General features: G+C 38.4%; 1 protein-coding gene across 1 annotated transcript in view; it reads left to right on the forward strand.

Annotated features, from left to right (window-relative positions):
* Positions 1–3,964: 3,964 nt before the first annotated feature.
* LOC113110386 (rab GTPase-activating protein 1-like) overlaps positions 3,965–16,383 on the forward strand; it is a 75,430-nt gene continuing 63,011 nt past the window's right edge. Inside the window, exon 1 of the mRNA XM_026274572.1 lies at positions 3,965–4,055. The gene's annotated coding sequence lies outside the window, so the exon portion shown is untranslated. The remainder of the gene's footprint in view (positions 4,056–16,383) is intronic.

A 16,383-nucleotide genomic window follows, 5' to 3' on the forward strand; every position in this document is an offset into this window, starting at 1 on the left:
ACAGAGACCAGAAGAGGGTTGAGTCTGAGTCAACACAAAGACCAGAAAAGGGTTGAGTCTGAGTCAACACAAAGACCAGAAAAGGGTTGAGTCTGAGTCTAGACAGAGACCAGAAGAGGGTTGAGTCTGAGTCTAGACAGAGACAAGGAGAGGGTTGAGTCTGAGTCTAGACAGAGACCAGAAGAGGGTTGAGTCTGAGTCTAAACAGAGACCAGAAGAGGGTTGAGTCTGAGTCTAGACCATGAACATACACAATTATTCATTTAGCTGGCGCTTTTATCTAAAGCGAATTACAATTGCTCTATATGTCAGAGGTCCAACACCTCTGGAGGAACTAGCAGTCCCTTGTCTTGCTCAGTGGTGTCTCACAGTGGATTCAAACCTGGGTCTCTCACACCAAAGGCATGTGTCTTATCCACTGCGCCAACACCACCCCTATATATATATATGGTCTAAGGCTTGGACTTGTGTACTATAACACAGAAATTTGGTCATTTTTGGGTGAGCTGTATCTTTATTAGCTATAAACCACAAACAGCCCAATAGAATTTCACAGTTCAGACTTGTTTGAGGATGTGGAATTGTTTTGTGTGTATGAAACGCCTAATACAGTCACAGTTCCTGTCTGTTGTTTACAATAGTCAAATGTTCACTTCGGTTTTTATTTTTGCTCTTGTTGATTCCTGTAATTTAGAATACAGATAATTAGACTGCGTTTAAGGGTTCTTCAGTTTCCAAAATTCTAGTTTTACCTTATTTTATTACAAAACATTGCTAACTTCCATGAAGTTGTTGGGATATTTTGTATCAGTTATTAATTGTTTGGTCAACGTTTTGAAAGTACAATCACCCCATACAGTATCTACAAACCATTATGTTTTTGAGGATTACTTCATGCTTGATTAAGAGAAAGAGAAAGAAAAATAATCACAGTAACTCCAATATTGCTGGTGTTTTCATGTAGTTTTGTGCAGGCTAAGTGTTCCTGAAAGATGAAAACTGTGTAACAGTTCATAGAAAAACTCCCATTTAAAATAGCATGTCAGTATCTAATTATGACAGGATTGTCTCCGGTCACTTATTTCTCTGTTGTTAAATGTATTGACTGCACCAGTTAAGTGTGTGTATTATGTTTGAATTAGTGTATGAATGTGCATATTGTCTTTAGCCTGAACAAAATATGAATATGAATGCATTATCACTTAAGACTGTTAATCACGGTTTTACTTATGTGGTATTAATGTTTTTCCACTTCAAATGAGAAATGTGTAGTGAATCTACCTGGTCTGGGCTCAAGCACTGTCTCATTAAAACTAATTTTGACTCCTGCAGTCGAAGCGTTTTTCGACAAGCGATGTTACAGCTGCACCTTCCAGCAAAGACATTTTTTGCAAAATACTTTTTGAACGATATACAGAAATTTTTAATGGATGAGTCCTAGTGTGTTGAAGCGTAACATCTTGTTGATTTAGTGCACATGTAAAGATTTTTGCCTTTATTTTTGGTTCATCTTCTATTTGTTGGGCCTCGTCTGATATGAGAGTTTCAAAAATGGCGCTGGGTTGGTAACAATACGAGTTTCCGTTCTAAGTTTCTCTCTAGCTATTAAATTGCCTTTAAAATGTCACTTTTCCTGTATTATCACCCGTTGCAATGCAGCAAAGCCTTATAAGTACATGAGTGACTCGTTTATCTGCCCAGCTCAGCCCTGTATCATGCATGCTGCCTTTGGCAAAGAGGTTCTTTGGCAAAGGAAGTATGATTGTGTAGTTGTGTCACACAACACCCCAGTGCTGTGAATGTCCTGCACTGTATCTTGCATTTTACTCACTTCCTATAACATTTACTGTCTGCTTGAATGGATTAATATCAGGATTATGATGTAGTTTTTTTTCCCCTTGGAAATGTTAGTTTTGTTTGCATTTAAATTTTAAAAATGTGCGTAGCTGTTATAATTGGGCAGGACTTGTTTGGTTGTGATGATGCTTGTTTTTGTTCTGTATGCAACTGCACAAACAAACTCTGTTGAATATTCTTACGTCTGTATTAGACATTTTATTTGCAAATCTATTGTTCGATTCAATTGTAAATTAATAGAAGATGGGCATCCGTCATTTTATACAACCAGAGCCATCATTAGATGGACATACTGCACATTTTTATTATGTATAATCAGAGAAATGAGGCTATTTATGGTCACAGAGAGAAAGAGTCTAAAAGTCAGGAATATCTTTTGATGAAATAATAGTAAGATTAATATTTATATTGCATTTGTTTCTTTTTAAATACCACCAGGCAAAGATTTCCCTTTTGCTTGTGGCAATGCAAGGAAGAAAATATAGAAGTGTAGCCAATGCACAGTTCTTACTGGTTGTTTGTTTGTTATTCCTCTTGTATCTTGGCTAAGCTTGGCTCTGATATGTAGAGCAAGCTGGTAAAATGAATCTAAAGGTCATGACATGTAGTTGCATGCCAAGATAATAAACACGGTTACATCATCACTTGAGTGTTCAGACTCTTTCTTATACCCCCAGGATGCAGTTTTATGAATAAGCATGACATCTGCTGGTGTATGGTGGTACGGCACGTGACGGTGGGCTACTTGACTGCAATTTCCTCACCTGGACAAACTGAAGAACTTGACTTCATTTGCAGCTTAAAACAAATGTTTTGCTATGATGTGTGGTGTGTAAATGAGAAGGTGTCACAATGCTTTTTAAAGTATTTTCATTCAGAAATTGCTAATACATTTAACAAACATAGTTACAAAGTATTGTCCATTAATGTTGAATTAAACATGACATTTTGAAGTAGAAAGAGTGAAACAGTATTGTCTTATAAAATGTGCAATAACATTTCTATTATATACAACTTAAAAATATTTTACAGCGTAAGGCCAATAGTAATGAAAAACCCAGTTGATTGCGAAAGTAAAACGAAAAGTTTCCCAAACAAATGGTGAGAGAAAGTTATATTAAAGAGGAAGGAAAATTGATCCAAGGCAACATTGTAACATCACAACCTGGGTTGAAAGGACCATATTTACGTTATAGGCCTATTATAGTTTTTACATGTTTATACTATTTTACTATGTTTGCACACTTTCAATAAAATAGTAAGAAATATTTACCTCAGACATCAACTTTTCTTTATACTAGCAATATATATATATATATACATACATACATACATATAAATATAAATATATCGAACACCCCATATGGAAATTGTATATGGAAATTTTCTGTATGCGTGAAATACCAAATACCGCTTGCCCTTAGCCCTTAGCCAGTTTAGACACCACAAATCATTTTCACAACCAAAAACTTTTAAAACTGTTTTATGTAGTTTTTGTCTCGTGGAAGTATTTTTTTTTCTCTCAGAAAGATGTTTCATCTGAACAATTGGTTGATAAACAGCAGTAAAATCTATTGAACACTCTGTACTTCTATCACTCACAGCATTATATTTATGTCTGTCAAAAATATGGCTCTACCCTGTCTAAGGTCTATTGTATTATACAACAGTTCTTCTTTGTAATGTTCTATACTAACATTCTACTTTTTTTCTACAGTAGGCCTACATGTATACAACATACTAAACTTGCATTTACTATCATCTCTTATTTTTAACTGCTCTTTTTTTTGCCTTATTACTTACTTGCACTGCCAAATGTAAAATAAATTGATGCAAAATAATTTAAAAAAGGGTGAAATTGTGTTTATTTTCTAAATTATAAACGGATCTGTTCTTTTCAGGTAAACACGCCACATAAATTAACATGGCAACAATGTAGCATACTGCTGTTTGAATTTTTTTCATGCAACTTTCTAAAAATGCTCTATCAGTATGCAAAATGTAGTATATACTGCACAGAAAGCAGTACGCTAGTATTCGATTCCATTCCGAAGAATGCCGAGGAGAGCCGAAGAGAGCGGCGGCGCATGCGCAGTGCGAGCGGGGTTTGGTTTGTGTTTACAGCAGCACCGTTGCTGGCTAATGTCCATCGCTGTTATGTCAAGCCTCTCTGGAATAAAAAGCTTTTGTGAAAACAGGTAGGATGAGTGGCAACGATGCACACCTCCGTGTTTTAATTTATTCTACTCGTCCGTTTCGTTATTCAGTAGTTTAGTCGTTTAAGGAGGAAGATATATAACAATATATGCAGATTTGGATTTGAGGCTAGCATGCTACAGGGTATTAGCCCGTTAAAGGCCGTGTGCTGGTCTCTGCTTCACTGCATGACTCAAAACCTGCAAAGATCTGCTGTCTGCACAGCATACATCGCTATCTGTGTGATGGATTCTGTTTTAAACAAATAAAATCGAAAAACATTTGTCCAACAAGGACGATGTTTGTGTATTACTGTCTAAGCATATATAATAATATATAATTGAGGATTTGCTCGCCTCTCATAGTAGAAATGCATAATCTGCAACAGATAAAAACATAGCTGCATTAACGTTACTAAATTGTATCGCATGTGTAATGATCCTGAATCTAGTTGAATGTGTTTTGATGGTCAAGTGTTTGATTGTACTAGCCAGTGATTCTAAAACGATTCATTTAATGCTAAATCCACCAAAAACATCCTTGACTGTTTGTTCAGTGACTGCAGTTTGTTGTTACCCCAATAGGGGGCGTCACGTGACTTTCTTCTATGTGTAATAAGCAAGTCGTTGAATCATGCACTCATGAGAGAATGTGCATTTAGTAAGTCAGCCATTAAATGCTCATTCATAACCTGTGGTCGAATGCTATTGGCTCATGGAATAGCCACTCTTTTAAGGTGTGATCAAATTCGGCCAAAAAAACGGTCTTAATTTACAAACAAGTTTTTACGCTCGCTTGATGTGGTTTTTGACTTGTGTGGAAAAGGGTTAATGCGAATAATGGGAGATGGAAATGCATTTTGTGAATAAATTCCTCCAAGCGCATTAAAAAAGTAATGTGACTGTGCTATGGGATGGCAAATCCTGACTAGCCAGTAGGACTGTCACTTTTGTGAAAAAATCATTTTCGATTCTTAAGACATAAGTGTTCATTGAATCGATTGTAAAATCGATTTTCCATGTCTAAAAAAAAGACCTAACCCTTTTTCAACATCAAATAACGGAAGAACATAAAAAGAGAGCTCGAAACGCACAAGTCAGTAATATTTCTTGTTTATTGGTATGAAGTTTCATGAAGAATAACAAACAGCAACAGGAGTGCAACATTCTCGAAAAAATATATGTGCAGAGGGGACTGCTGCCATAACAAAAGAAAAACATCACTGCAGGCCTCAACCCTGCTGCATTTATGATTTAGACAATTCAAAAATCTCCAAGATTATTTTAAATAATGAATCAATACATTTCAAACAACTGTTCAAAAATGAAACTTTAAATGTATATGTCCAGCTGTTGAGAAAACGCGCTCCGACCGCACTGATGTCTCAGGGACACTGCGCAAGGTGGGGGTATTACTGCCAATTTTCCATCACAAAAGCTGGTCTCTGTCGCCTTGCAATGGTCCTTTTCATAACTATATATAAGCAATAACGACAATAACGAATGCCATAACGACTGCATTCCCAAACAGCAGCGTCCACTTCTGAAAGCAATAATATTATAATCAGTAGCTTCTCCTTCTTTTCTATAGTACCAGTTTATCAGGAAGTGACGATTTTGTTCCCTTTGACTCATTGGATGGAAACGGTGCTTGTTCGCAAAAGTTTTGTACGTTATTCCAATTTGCGCACAAGTTAAATTTGCAATTTTGGATGGAGACCCAGCTAGTGAGAATGGTTAATTGATTAAAAACAACAAAAAAACAATTACTCACTAATTGTAGCACCACCTTATTCCTCCACCCCGAGGTGGATATTCCCATTACTTACAATTACTTATTAATTACTTAATGTTGCTAACATGATTTCAGATTGCATAACAGTTTTCTTTGGAGGAATTACGTTTCTGGTACAAACAGCCAACAGCCACACCTTAAGATTTAATCCAGACTGGTAGCTTTTTTCTGACGGGTAAAATAACGTATTTATTTAATCTGTTGTTGCAATAATAACTCAGCCATTCATTTTAAAGTGAACAACGCTTGCATGATAAATATTGTTTTAGAAATTAATAATTATTTTAGTTTAACACGGCATACTTGTTCAGTGATAACTATATTAAAAAAATCAGTAGTCGTGCAACCCCTAGTACTCATATATGAACAGTTTATATAAAGTCTTTCATTGGTTGAAAAGCCTAATAGTAGACTGTAAGTATTATAAATACATTATAATTCCCTATGCGCTTGTGTTCCTCAACAATAAACATACTCCTCAGTGCATATTATGTTACCAAGGCAGCAATGGTAAATCGCTCAATGCTCTGTGTCTTCATCTGGGAAAAGTAACTGACTTGCAGCACCACTGCTTCCATATGCACATGTAGGACATCATGTTGAATTGTTTCCCAAAACACAAGGGATCACGTGAGCTAAGTGATGTGTGAGCAGAGGACAGGCAGAAAGGCCCAGTGGATGAGCATGTGTTTAACAGCACAGTGACAGATGCCTCTCATCTCCGGGGTATGTGAGACAGCTGGCCCATGTGCAACTCCACCCTGTCTCCATATAACTGACAGAGACCACATGCTTCATTCTGACATTTGAACTACCACAACCCGCCTTGATGGCTTTTTTTTTTTTTGTTATTCAATGTTTTATGGAAGCTTGTTTCCACCACAGGAAAAAAAAGAGAAAATAATAAAAAAAAGTAATTCAGAGCTTGAAAATGAACTTTTTTTAATCCAAAAAGTTAGGAGCACCAGCAAAAATTTAGGAGCATTACAGCATTATATATTAACAGATTTTATCCTTCTATTAACGTTAATGCTTTCCGCTAACTAAAAGTTTTTTTTTTGGCGAGGATTAGGGTTGGGAACCGAGAACCGGTTCTTATTAGGCATGTGCCAATCCGATATTTAAATCCGGTATCGTCTCCGATACTGCCATTTTTCTCTGATTGGCCAGAGAGGGCCGATCCAAATCCAAGATTTTTTTTTTTTGATTGTGCGAATTATGCTGTGTTACTTTAAAAGACATACAATAGCTTAATGCAGCGGTTCTCAATTGCAGTCCTCGCGCCCCCCGCTTTGCTCATTTGAATGTTTTTCTTATCGCTTCAGACTTTTTTTTCTATCCGAACGGAAGTGCCCTGCGAAGTGGACATCACAGGATATTCCGGCATGATAACTTAAATATATGTTCCATTCAAAGTTAATTGAAGTGTGTTAGACGTGAATTTTAATTGTAGATGTTGTGCAGCGCAAATCCGTGAATGAAAGTTCCGAAGTGAAGTAAACTTCAACAGATTTCCCTGCTCAGGGAGTAGGGAGCAATGAACACTGTCTAGAAACCATGTCAATCGGGACACAGTTCATGCACCGAGCTCACTTCTAACTAATATATGCTTATATATAAATACATTCATGATTGTTTCTAATGAATGGATTTTATAATAAAACAAATAGCAATGTGTAACATTTTACCAATCTAGTGCAACACTTTTATTTGTTCCCCACAAAATAGTTTTTTCACTAAATGTTGGGATTTCTAAAATTATTGTGCACTGATTATTCTAGAATAACTTTTGCTGCAGAATTTTCCACTAACCTAGTTTATGATAATTTTTTTGTCATAGATTATGAATATGCATAGGACTTTTTTTTCCATATTTATTGTTTATTTTATTTTTCTTTATAATTAAGTAGTCTGTATCTAGTAGATTGTGAAAGAATGATTATCAGTTCCACACACAGAGATATATAAATTCTACATTTATTTAAATGGGGAAAAAAACTTCACTGGTTTTGGATCGGTATCTGTATCAGCCAATACTGAACCCTAGGTATCGGAATTGGTACCGGAGGGGAAAAAGGCAGATCTGAGCATCCCTAGTTCTTATTCAGAATCAGTTCTGTTTTTTTTAAAAGAACCGGAACCGTGAGCAATTTCTAAGTTTTGGTTCTGAAAACGGTTTTGGTGCGACAAGTGACCAAGTGCTGTGAGCGGTCTTGCGCCGGTGTTCTGATGATTTGGCGTTTGCGGTAAAGGATGTCACAACCGAATAACATAAACACCTGTTTAATTACTGAGCACATTGTTTCCAGTGATGCGCATAAATTGTTGCATAAATAGGCTTCCAGGCTTCCGATATTGGTGATTTAGCTGCAAGTGCATCTGTAAAGGTTATTGCGGACTATGCTCACTGCTCACTAAATATGTTTTATTAGCTGTTTCCATGTATTATTACCCTCTTTCTTTCTCGTACTGCTTTTCCTTATTTTGCTTTTTCTCTTTTTTTTTCTTTTCTAGAGTCTGTCAACAAAGCTTTATTTGTGGGACTGTAAAATATTACAGTATTGCCCAAGCATTATACCTGCATAGCATAGGCTTAGCAAATAGGTGTATCTCCCTCTTTCTCACACACTGAATCAACAGTATCATCAGCTTCTCTTTCCATCTTATCTGCTCATCTCCTATTTTGCTCCCTTCATAGGGGAAGTGGATTGGTGTTCTGAAGTGCATGGATACAGGACTTGGCTTCATTTGGTTTTTGCCTTTAATTCAGTTTTATCCTCAGTTCAGTACGAGGAAAGGACAGGAAACAATAGGGAGTAGGGAAATTATACCAATTGCCTGAAATCTGACACCAGACAGAAAACTGTAGATTGCTGTGCTGGAACTGTAGACAGCTTCATTGATTATAAGAGGATTGATCTTGTTTTGACACTTTGTGCCGTGCCACCATTAAAGATTCTTTTGGTCACTCTGATTGATCAAATGTTTCCTGTTTGGTTTGTAGTCCAGCAGTGAGAGTTGAGAAATCAAACAGCTAGCATGCTTTTGACCACGCAGGTGTGCAGTTGCTATGGTGACAGCCAGCTGAATGCTTTCTGGGAATAGAAGACGACTTCTGAGAGAAATTCCACTGCCTCCCTTAGTATCACCTGTCTCTCTCTCTCTGCTTCAGTCCATCTGTCTATCTGTCTGCTTCAGTCCAAAGCCCCTTTCACTCTGCACGTTGGACCCGGAAAATTGCCGGGTCATTTTCTGTGTGGATGCAAACGCATCCCAGGATTTATTCTGGGATTGATCCTGGGTTGGGGACCTAGTAACATTGCCCGGTTTAGTCCCAGAACAAGCGCTGTGTGAACAAAAGCCAGAACTAATGCTGTGTCATAGTGATGACGCACGTTATCGTGCAACTCTTTTACTAGGGGTTTTGAAGGCAGATCAGCATTCGCGACAAAAAAATAAATAAATTTGCAAACTGTAATGAAGCAGAGATCAGTTAGTCCCTCACTTTCCACGGCCGAAGCTGAGATCGTTTGCCAGCTTAAGTGAAAGTTAATGTGCCTAATGTTTTCGACTCAGACATTACACATCACATTCAGATGTCATGTGTCTTTAAGGGGCCTTTACGGGTTGATTGTGAATGCACCTTAGTGTGAACGCACCTTCAGTCTCACCTGTCTCTCTCTCTCTCTGATTCAGTCCAGCTGTCTCTCTCTCTCTCTGATTCAGTCCATCTGTCTCTCTCTCTCTGCTTCAGTCCATCTGTCTCTCTCTCTCTGATTCAGTCCATCTGTCTCTCTCTCTCTCTGCTTCAGTCCATCTGTCTCTCTCTCTCTGTGCTTCAGTCCATCGGTCTCTCTCTCTGCTTCAGTCCATCTGTCTCTCCCTCTCTGCTTCAGTCCATCTGTCTCTCTCTCTCTGCTTCAGTCCAACTGTCTCTCCCTCTCTGATTCAGTCCATCTGTCTCTCTCTCTCTGATTCAGTCCATCTGTCTCTCTCTCTCTGATTCAGTCCATCTGTCTCTCTCTCTCTGATTCAGTCCATCTGTCTCTCTCTCTCTGATTCAGTCCATCTGTCTCTCCCTCTCTGATTCAGTCCATCTGTCTCTCTCTCTCTGATTCAGTCCATCTGTCTCTCTCTCTCTGCTTCAGTCCTACTGTCTCTCCCTCTCTGATTCAGTCCATCTGTCTCTCTCTCTCTGATTCAGTCCATCTGTCTCTCTCTCTCTCTCTGCTTCAGTCCAACTGTCTCTCCCTCTCTGATTCAGTCCATCTGTCTCTCTCTCTCTGATTCAGTCCATCTGTCTCTCTCTCTCTGATTCAGTCCATCTGTCTCTCTCTCTCTGATTCAGTCCATCTGTCTCTCTCTCTCTGATTCAGTCCATCTGTCTCTCTCTCTCTGATTCAGTCCATCTGTCTCTCTCTCTGATTCAGTCCATCTGTCTCTCTCTCTCTGATTCAGTCCATCTGTCTCTCTCTCTCTGATTCAGTCCATCTGTCTCTCTCTCTCTGCTTCAGTCCAACTGTCTCTCCCTCTCTGATTCAGTCCATCTGTCTCTCTCTCTCTGATTCAGTCCATCTGTCTCTCTCTCTCTGATTCAGTCCATCTGTCTCTCCCTCTCTGATTCAGTCCATCTGTCTCTCTCTCTCTGATTCAGTCCATCTGTCTCTCTCTCTCTGATTCAGTCCATCTGTCTCTCTCTCTCTGCTTCAGTCCTACTGTCTCTCCCTCTCTGATTCAGTCCTACTGTCTCTCTCTCTCTCTCTGCTTCAGTCCTACTGTCTCTCCCTCTCTGATTCAGTCCTACTGTCTCTCCCTCTCTGATTCAGTCCATCTGTCTCTCTCTCTCTTCTTCAGTCTTACTGTCTCTCCCATTCTGATTCAGTCCATCTGTCTCTCTCTCTCCTCTCTCTCTCTCCGTCTGAGCTGAACGAGCGTGGAAGGCGAGAGCGCTGGCCTGCGGGCTGTGTGAGTTTTCTATCTTTTCTTCAGCAAAGTTTTTTTGTGTGTATTTGTGGAGGTTTTGCTTGGAGCTAGGGAGAGTGTTCAGCGTGCGCTGTCGGAGATGGCAACAGCGGAGAGCGTACAGCTTGATAAGCTAACGCGGCGGAATGGCATTAAAGTCATCTCCGCGGAGCGCTGCTCTGTAGAGGACTGCAGTATAGCAGTTGCTCAAGTTGTGGGGTTTAACAGTATCTTGTCGGCATCTAGGATGAACAGGGCATTTGTTTTATTCCTAGATGACGTGAACAAGGTTAATGAGATAGTCGCTAGTGGAATTGTGTTGAATGATTCGTACACACCGGTAATGCCTTTGATTCAACCGGCGAAAAAGATCTTGTTGTCTAATGTTTCACCTTTTATAAAGGATGAAGTGATTCAAAGAGAACTGGTCACGCACGGAAAAGTTGTTTCGCAGTTTAAAAAAATCAATTTAAATTGCAAATCGGCACAGTTGAAGCATGTTGTTTCTTTCCAGCGGCAGGTGTATATGATTCTGAACAATGAGAGTGCGGAGTTGAATCTCGCTTTAAAGTTTAGAATTGATGATTTTGATTATGTGATTTACGTTACATCGGAGACAATGAAGTGTTTTAAATGTGGACAAGGAAGACCTCTTGCTCGTGAGTGTCCTGAAAATGTGGAACACGATGCAGTAAGCCAACGGAATGGTATTGAAGGTGAGGGACAGAAAATTAATGTGGAGAATGGGAATCAAAAAAAAGGAGGGGAAGTGCTTGAGAGTGGTGAACAAACTAATCAAAAAGAAACTGTAAATGGAACTAATGAGAAAGAAGTAGAAGGGGAAATTGAAAAAGTAAATGATGCTGCTGGACCTTATGTGAATGTAGAAGTCTCAGGAGACATCGATATGGTGGAGGATGACAATCTGTTTAAAACACAGACTTTAAAGAGAAAAACAAGTGGAAAAAGTAGAGGAAAAAAAGCTAGGAAAGAGCAGGTTCAAGAAGATCAGATAAAAGAAAAGATGGTTCAAGAAACCATGCCTGACATTGAACAAAATAACTCAGATGACTCTGTGACAGAAAGTGATTGTGAATCCGTAAGTTCAGTTGACTCAGTCTCTCAAAGAAGATCTGGGAGGAGTGCTTACACCCTTGAAAAAATTAAATCTTTTTTGCAGAACACAAAAGGCATGAAGGGTGTTCAAGTACAAGAGTTTTTTCCTGATACTGAAATGTTCATAGAGGCTGCAAAAATGTCAATGAAAGAAATTGGTTTAGGGGCTCACAGAGCAGGAAGTATACAGGTTAAAGAAATTTGTTCAAAAGGTGAGATCCAAAAGATTAAATGATGAAAAGGAAGTGTTTTTAATTTTTCTTTTTTCTTTGTCAATTTCTTGTTTTTGTTTTGCACAGTTTCTTTTTTTTCTCATTTATTTATGAGTAATTTAAGACTGGGCAGCCTGAACATGAATGGTGCAAGAGATTTCAGAAAAAGAGCAATACTTTATGAGTTGATGAGGCAAAAAAAGATTGATGTCATGTTTCTTCAAAAAACACATAGTGATTTGAAAAATTAAAATGAATGGATGATGGAATGGGAAGGAAAGGTGATAGTGAGCTATAAGACTACCACTAGTGGAGGTGTAACAATTTTACTAAGAAATAATATAAATCCAGTCTCTTGTGAAGTAGAGCATGTAGTCGAGGGACAGTTACTGAAACTACGGCTTGTGTTTGAACATTTTTCTGTTGTATTTATAAATTTGAAAGAATGTGAATTGTATGACATTTGGAGGGTTCTAAATAAAACACAAAGGCAGTACACATGGACACAAGTGAGGGAACTTTATGTGACAATGGCTAGACTAGACAGGTGGTATTGTTTTTAAACATCATTTTAATATTATCAAACAATGTGCAATTTCTCCTGTGGGCTTCTCAGATCATGGTTTAGTCAGTTGTAATGTTTTTATCACTTATTGGCATTTTAATACGGTTTTATTGCAAGATAAAAAATTTTGTGAGGTGTTTGGCCATTTTTGGCAACAGTTTAAGAATAAGAAGTCATCCTTTGATTCTTTGCAACAATGGTGGGACATTGCAAAAATAGAGATACAGCAACTGTGCCGTATGTATACACTCAATGTTTCGAGAGACATTTCCCGATCCCTGAAAGATCTAGAGAAAGAGATAATTGAAATACAACATTTAGTGGAATCTGTTAGAGACAGAGAATGTGTTAAAACTGCTGAGTTTTATAAATCACTTTGGCCAGTTTTGGGTGATGATCTTCTGGAAGTGATTAATGACAGCTTGACTAGAGGGCCGCTGCCGACAAGCTGCCGGAGAGCAGTGATCACCCTGTTACCGAAAAAAGGAGACCTCAGAAACGTAAAGAACTGGCGACCTGCGTCACTCTTATGCTCTGGTATAAAAATCTTATCTAAAGCCTTAGCGTTTAGGTTGAGAGAAGTGATTGGTGGGGTCATACATATAGACCAGACATACTGTGTTCCCAATAGATCGATCTTTGATAACATTCATTTAATTCAAGATATTTTGGACGTCTCTAGATCATTGGGTTTAGATTTTGGCCTTATTTCCTTAGACCAGGAAAAAGCTTTTGACCGGGTTGAGCATAAGTACCTCTGGAAGACTCTGAGTGAGTTTGGTTTCAGCCCAGGTTTTATAAAAAAGATTGGGGTGTTGTATGCAAACATTGAGAGTATACTCAAAATTAATGGAGGGTTGAGTGTTCCTTTTAAAATTACAAGAGGTATTAGACAAGTGTGTGCACTTTCTGGCATGTTGTATGTTTTAGCCGTCTGGAAAAATGGAGATGGTTGTGGCCAAAAATGTCTTTTAGAGGACGTGTGACAATTATTAATAATCTGGTGGCTTCGACGTTCTGGCATCGTTTGGCTTGTATTGAGCCACCAAATGGACTTCTCGTAAAACTGCAGGCGGTAATAGTGGATTTTTTCTGGACTAAACTTCACTGGATACCGCAGAGTGTACTCTATTTTCCTAGAGAGGAAGGGGGACAAGGACTGATACACCTGGTCAGCAGAGGAGCAACCTTTCGTTTACAGTTCATTCAAAGACTTTTAACAGGCCCAGAGGATCTGGTTTGGAGAAATGTTGCTGTATCTATTTTAAGACAAGCTGGAGGTCTGGGATTGGACTTTAGTTTGTTTTTAATGGATTCTAACTAGGGGTGTCCATGGTTAACCGGTTAACCGATTAACCGTTAAAAATTGTGTAACCGAGTGAAACATTTTGCTCGGTTAAGTGACGTCAATGGCGTGCATTGAATTTAGTTGTAATACATTTTTGCACCACCAGAGACCGCCAGAGCGCTCCCAGACATTTGTAATGTCCACAAGAAGAAGTCATTTTTCTAATTTGAAGCGGGCTAATACGAGTTACGGGGCAAAATGCAAGTATTGCAATACAGTGCTTAGATATACTTCAAGTACAACCTCGTTGTTGTAATCTCAACAGCCAACACCCGGGCATCATTAGGCCGGTCAGGACACACTGGATGCGTGGCGAAAGCATCTCAGCTGCGTGGCGTGTCTGTTTTTAATTCGGTTCCCATGTTAACAGGTTAGAGCTTGCCGACTGCCTGCGTGAGACGCGCGATTCAGGCGCGGCTCGACGCGTGCATGCTAGAAATAGAACCGACGCCTTGTTGGAAGCGTTTCCAGGCAAAGTATCATAGGAAAATATGTTTATATGTCATTTTGTACACAAATACATATTAATTCATGACATTTTGATATTTGAAAGTCTATAGGTTGACATAAATTCAGATATAAATGTAATTTAAATAAATAAATAAATAATTACCGATTTTCAAATATTGTACGTGTCAAACATAGTCATAGTCATAGCCTTAGCGAGGCGGCCGCGGACTCTGCTTGTTACCTTTTGCCTTATACATTTTAGGCTTATTCTCAAATTCAGATTGTGTTAATGGGCGGCATTATTAGGCAGTTTTAATAGGACAATTTGACCGGAGAGATTAAATTTTGTCGGACATTCCTTTTTTTTTTCGGCCAATGTCCGGAAATTACTATGGTTATGGTTACTATGGCACGCTATGGTTAACCGAGTATTAACCGCTAAGGGCCTCGGTTAACGGTTAATGAAAAACTTGAGAACGTGCAGCCCTAATTCTAACAGAATTCCACTGAATGGACTGACACCTTTTTATAAGGGGATTTTTAGAGTGTGGAGCTTTTTTGAAAAGAGAAGAGTGGTTTCTGGGTCTTCTCTGTTTTGGTTATTAGAAGAACCGACTGTGTTTAGAGCCAGGTTTGATGTATCCAATGAAATTGCATTTGGGTTTGAAAATGTAATGTGTACTTCAAAAAAGGTGAAGTTGTGTGATCTGATAGCTGAGGGAGGGACTGACTTAAATAACTCGCAAGGGGTAGCATCTGGCCTAAATTAAAATCGGAAAGATTGTTAAGAAAATTTTTGAAAGTTTTAAAACAGAGACTTACGGTGGAAGAAAAATTTCTACTTGTGAGGTATGGGGAAGGGAAAATTTCTCCGAACAATAAAGATGCTTTTCCTGAAGTTTTCTTTTCTCCTGATCTTAAAGGAGCTAATGGGGGGATGTTGGAGAACTTGGAAGATTCAAGTATTCACGAGGCTGACCGTAAGAAATTGTATCGAAACTGTGTTAAAGTTTTAAATAAGAAAGTGTTAAATGGAAGAGTAGACACTGTTTGGAGAGACAAATTTGGCTTGGATCAGCGTATAAAACCGGTATGGAGAGTGTTGTATAAACCTCCTTTGGGAAAAGGAGTGGGGGATCTTCAATGGAGGATTTTACACGGGGCAGTTGCTGTCAATGCTTTTATAAGTGTTATTAATCCTAATGTGTCTAATGGATATCCTTTTTGTAAAAAAAGGGAGACAATCTTTCATTGTTTTATGGAGTGTTCAAGGTTGGGTTATTTTTTTGATTTTCTTAAATTGTTGTTTAACAGTTTAAATGAAGGTTTTACTGTTCAGAGTTTTATTCTTGGTTAGCGATATGTAGCAAAAAAAAAGAATAAAATGACAACTTTTAAACTTCATTTTAGGGGAAGCAAAAATGGCAATATATTTAAGCAGGAAGAAAAAAATTGAAGGATCAGAAGGATGTGAAATTGTGTCTATTTTAAAAAACAGGATATAATCGAGTGTGGATTGATTTTAAATTTTATAAGATGATGAAGGACTTGACGTTTTTTCAAATCAGTGGTAATGATGCAGTTTGCTCTGTTGTAGATGATCTTTTAATTTTTTCTTATATGCTACAATAAGTATCACTAATGTGATGTGTATTGTTGTGGTTATATTTATATTGGAATTGTGTTGTAATGTATAAGAATTGTAAAATAATTTTTTTGCCTGTAACTCTGTGTCCCTCTGCCTGTTTTCTCTCTGCTTTAGTCTTCTTGTCTCTTTTTGCCTCAATCTGACTGACTGTCTCTCAGTTCCTCAGTCTGCCTATCTCTGCGTTAGTCCACCTGTCTCTTTGTCTTAGTTTGTCTGTCTCTCTCTGTCTCAGTCT

The sequence above is a fragment of the Carassius auratus genome, chromosome 10 (genome assembly GCF_003368295.1).
Source record: "Carassius auratus strain Wakin chromosome 10, ASM336829v1, whole genome shotgun sequence".
In the NCBI taxonomy this organism is placed as follows: domain Eukaryota; kingdom Metazoa; phylum Chordata; class Actinopteri; order Cypriniformes; family Cyprinidae; genus Carassius; species Carassius auratus.